The sequence below is a fragment of the Rhinopithecus bieti genome, unplaced genomic scaffold (genome assembly GCF_001698545.2).
Source record: "Rhinopithecus bieti isolate Rb0 unplaced genomic scaffold, ASM169854v2 scaffold_52099, whole genome shotgun sequence".
Taxonomy (NCBI): Eukaryota; Metazoa; Chordata; class Mammalia; order Primates; family Cercopithecidae; genus Rhinopithecus; species Rhinopithecus bieti.
In genome coordinates, this window is record NW_016820939.1 from 990,014 (window position 1) to 995,078 (window position 5,065).

At 39.2% G+C, this 5,065-nt stretch overlaps 1 protein-coding gene across 1 annotated transcript in view; it reads right to left on the reverse strand.

Moving 5' to 3' along the window:
• The window catches only part of KLHL8 (kelch like family member 8), an 81,983-nt gene extending 77,535 nt beyond the window's left edge, over nt 1-4,448 (reverse strand). The window contains exon 1 of the mRNA XM_017860051.1: nt 4,207-4,448. The gene's annotated coding sequence lies outside the window, so the exon portion shown is untranslated. The remainder of the gene's footprint in view (nt 1-4,206) is intronic.
• Between the last annotated feature and the right edge of the window lie 617 nt (nt 4,449-5,065).

Here is a 5,065-nt window from a genome sequence, read left to right on the forward strand (position 1 = left end):
AAAAAAAAAAAAAAAGAAATGGCTCTTTCTTAAAGTAAGCCTTGACATGAGGTTCAAACAACAGTAGTCTTTCTTCTAGAGTTTTATGTAAAATGTGTCACTTTTCCTTCTACCTTAAAATATCTACCTTATACCACGAAAAAGTATGAATTTGATTTCTTTTCTTTTCCTTTTTTTTTTTTTTTTTTTTTTTTGAGGCAAAATCTTGCTCTGTTGCCCAGGCTGGAGTGCAGTGCTGCGATCTTGGCTCACTGCAAGCTCCGCCTTTCGGGTTCAAGCGATTCTCCTGCCTCAGCCTCCTGAGTAGCTGGGACTACAGGCACGTGCCACCATGCCAGGCTAATTTTTGTCATACCCAGCTAATTTTTGTATTTTTAGTAGAGATGGGGATTTCACTATGTTGGCCAGGCTGGTCTTGAACTCCTGACCTTGTGATCTGCCCACCTCGGCCTCCCAAAGTGCTGAGATTACAGGCATGAGCCACCGCGCATGGCCTATGAATTTGATTTCTTAATAGACACCTTAAGGGAGGCAACCTCAAGGAAGGGCATAACATAACTTTAGAACACTGAGGACTGAAAATTTCATCACAGTCCAGACTTTTATTCATTGCGTGCCTTTTGAAAAGTCATTTAATTTATCTGTATGTGTCTATTTTTTTGGAGACAGAGTCTCACTCTGTCGCCCAGGCTGGAGTCCAGTGACATAATCTCAGCTCACTGCAACCTCTACCTCCTGGGTTCAAGTGATTCTCCTGCCTCAGTCTCCCAAGTTGCTGGAATTACAGGCATGTGCCACCATGCCCGGCTAATTTTGTATTTTTAGTAGAGACAGGGTTTCACCATGTTGGTCAGGCTGATCTCGAATTCCTGACCTCAGGTGATCCACTCGCTTCAGTCTCCCAAAGTGTGGGGATTACAGGCGTGAGCCAACGCACCTGGCCTGTATTGTGTCTAATTTTAAAGTGAAGATGACAATAACAATCCCAAACACTTTGATAGCGGGAAGGCAACAAGAAGAAAACAGATGTGAAACAAACTTCCCAAGTGCCACATGTTCTTCCCATTGCTAAAAATCCCAGAACTGGCCGGCAGCCATGTTTCCAGATGAGCAGAGTATTGAGTCCCAGTCACTGTGTTAGACCTGAAAATATGGTTCTCATCCTCCCAGAACTCCCAATTCAACTGTCTACTGGGGAAGACACTATACTAATGCAAATAACAGCAATAAAACATGGAAAGAAGAATGTATTGGAAGATTATAAGGACACATACTTTTCTAGATAATCAGAGAAGTCCTCAGAGAAAAGCTGTATCTGAGCTGGGCCTTAAATAATGAGATACTTGCCAATACAAAACATATTTTTTTCCCCCTTAAATATAACTGTAATCAGTAGAAACTAAAACAAAACAAAATGTGCTTTTCAACATAATAAAGAACAGAAAGTTAGCCTAGTTCTAGTTTATTTCTTTGGAAGTCTTAAACAACACGCTGATGCAGTCATTGATTACATAAACAAGTCATAGCCAGGCACAGTGGCTCATACCTGTAATCCCAGCACTTTGGGAGGCCAAGCAGGCAGACTGTGTGAGCCCAGGAGTCAGAGACCAGTTTGGCAACATAGTGAAACTCCGTCGCTACTAAAAATACAAAAATTAGCCGAGTATGGTGGCATGCACCTATGGTCCCAGCTACTCAGGAGGCTGAGGTGGGAGGATAACTTGAGCCTGGGAGGCAGAGTTTGCAGTGGCACAATCTTGGCTCACTGCACTTCGGTTTGGGTGACAGAGTGAGACCCCGTCTCTAATAATAATAATATAGATTTAATGCTGATAATATTAATGAGTTCTGGTTTTGCTCCCCTTCAGAAAACATATCTAAACATATATGTGTTTGGTTAATGTGTTTTAGTGTTAGATTTTTTTTTGAGATGGAGTCTTGCTCTGTCTCCCAGGTTAGAGTGCAGTGGTGCAGTTCCAGTTCACTGCAACCTCTTCCTCCTGAGTTCAAGCGATTCTTCTGCCTCAATCTCCTGAGTAGCTGGGATGACAGGCGTGTGCAACCATGCCGGGCTAATTTTTGCATTTTTAGTAGAGACAGGGTTTCACCGTGTTGGTCAGGCTGGTCTCGAACTCCTGACCTCATGATCCACCCACCTCGGCCTCCCAAAGTCCTGGGATTACAGGCATGAGCCACCTTGCTCAGCCTACATCTTATATTCCATGCATTTCTTATATTCCCTGGATTTCTTGCCAAGCATACTTGCAGAAAAGAAGAAAAAAGAGAAAATCATTTTTGAAAATATTTGTTATATATTTTCATAAAGCATTTAGGTCAGCACTGTGTAATAGAACTTTTTGTGATAATGAAAATGTTCTTGGCGAGGCATGGTGGTGGCTCATAACTACAATCCTAGCACTTTGGTAGGTACAAGTTGGAAGATTGCTTGAGCCCAGGAGTTCGATACCAGCCCTGTCACACACACAAAAAAGTTCTATATCTGTTCTTTTTAATAAGGTAGTCATTGGTCACATGTGACTACTGAGCACTTGAAATGGGGCTAGTTTAACACTGAGAAAGAAAATTGTTAATTTTAGTTAATATAAATTGTCACATGTGGCTAGTAGCTACCAAAATGGACAGCAGAAAAGTAAAGCCATCATTCGAAAAATACAAAATGTATTGGACTTCTTTATATTTATTTTAATGAAAGCTTAATATTATTTTGATCTGGAAATACATATCCTAGAAGGAATCATGACTTTTCAGTGCTCAGGTGGCCATAGTTTTTAACCTGGTCCTGTATAAATTGGCTCAATGAGATAATATAATTTTTCATGCTATCTGCCTATATTTTGTCATTGCTATGGTGAACTGTAACAATTAGCAATCAAATTTACTATTCAATTTGGTCTCTCTAGTGACTTTTTTTCCATATAAATATTGTTTCAAGATGCTTATTTTAAATTCAACACATTCTACTATATTTTTAAAAATGCAGATTCCCCAGAACTCTGGATTCTTTTGCCTTCAAGACAATACATACCTTTTCTCACTCAATAAGGTTCTTCTCTAAGTAGTAGTGTTCAATAAATATTTGTGATTAAATATGTGAAATTTAACTTATTTTGAGGCAAGTGGAGAGTATAGTAGATAGAGGAGTTCCCCCAAAAGAGGCTCTGGTGTTTCTTTAAAAGCCTGGAATATATAGTAGGTGCTCAGTAAATATTTGTTTGCTTGATGAATGAATAAAGTTTGGACTCTTTAAAGATACTCAAGTGGGAAATGGAGCAGGGCTTGGAAAGGAGACCCCAGGGAGAGGCTCCAGTGCTTCTGTTAAGAATCTGGCTCCATCTGATGTATAGTACAGACTTGGTAGGAGCAAAGCTCCATTATTTCCCAGTACCTCTCTCCAAGCTTGGCTGTTTATTGAATCATAAGAATTAAGGAACATGTGCACTTCTAATAAGTGAAAAGTTCACTAGGTCCTCTCTGCTTGATAATAGATCAGAGAAAAGGTGATGAGGTGGATAAGGCCAAGCTTTACCTCTGGGTACCTTTTTCTCAGTTCCCTTTCACCTTCCTTCAGATAATCCAGAACATATGCAAGAGGCAGCAGGTGTCTCAGCAGTACTAACAACACATCCTCAGAGGATGAATTTGTGAGAACCTTGGGCTGAAACTACCTACATGGCTTCTTCAAGGTAAGATTTATTTGAGAAACATGGTTTGTAAAACCTCCTTGACAGGTTAGTATTATTATTTACAGTAATTTTTAAAATAAAGAAAAAAGAGAAAACCCCATCAGGTCCAGTGCTACTTCTCAGTGATCAGCCTCCAGATTCTTCCCTCTTTTCCCACTCCCTTTTCATAGGAATTTGGTCCAAGAACAAATCTTTGAGTTTCTATGATCCTAACCCCCTCATTTGGTAGGCACTGACGGAATTTTAAATGTTTGCTGAAAGTCCTAATAATTTACTATCTGATATTCCATATAAATGAATCACAATGGTTTCTTTTCCCCACAGCACTTTGAGAACACCTCCTCCAACCAGGTTGGAGAGTGAAAAGGTACATGCTGCAGCACCCAGGGATTCTGTCTTCTAATTCCATAGACAAAAAAGGTTCTGTCTTCTACTTCACAGTCTTATTGCAATGCTAGATTAAGGAATCGTTAGATAATCAAACCAAGGCAACACAGCTCACCTGGGTTTTGGGCTGTAGTGTCATTTACATCAGCTTCTCCTGAAAATGACAGCATCTAAAGAGGAATTACCGGAAAAACACCGGCAGCACTGTCTTCCAAACACCATTTTGTACTTTAACGTACTTTTTCCATTTGTTGCTCTTTGTAGTCTTCTGTCTTTCATTTATTTGTCCAGTTGTTCGGCCCTTCAGTAGTTTCAGTTGTTCCAGTTCACAAGGTCCTCATTACAGCATGAGTTATCTTTTTGTTTACTCTGCTTGCTTCTGTGTTGGGAATAAATGAGCTGAAACAAAATCATCCAGGAAACACATATCCTGGATCACGTGTCCCTGACGACATTCTCTGTCTCTCCAGGGTGCTCTGAAGCTGAATTGTTTAAAGGGTTATAAGGTTCTCTGAGATAATTAAATCAAAGGTGGTTTAATGGTAAAAATTCATATTAATTGTGTTCTCCCATTATTTCCTCTCATAGACTGAAATAGCCCTTAAGCAGGCAGTCTTATGTAAGACTCACAGATAACAATCCACAACTGTTCAAAAAAGAAAAGCATTTCCTTGGTTTTAAATGAGTAATCTTTTCAAAAATTTCTCTTCCAGAAATTTCACTGAATCCATCATTCAAAATGATAATAGTATACACATTTATTCTTTTTTCTATTTTTTTTTGCTTTCTGTTCTATGTCTGAATTAGTATACAAAATTATTTATTAACAGCTTTACATTTTTTTCCCTTTCCTCTGACAACACCCAATGTATATAGTGGCAATAAGTTTTCAGATAAATCTGTGTGACTCTTTCCTCACGTATAGCCCTGTACTTGAGAGACATTCAGTAATTACTGGTCAAAAAAGGAATCGT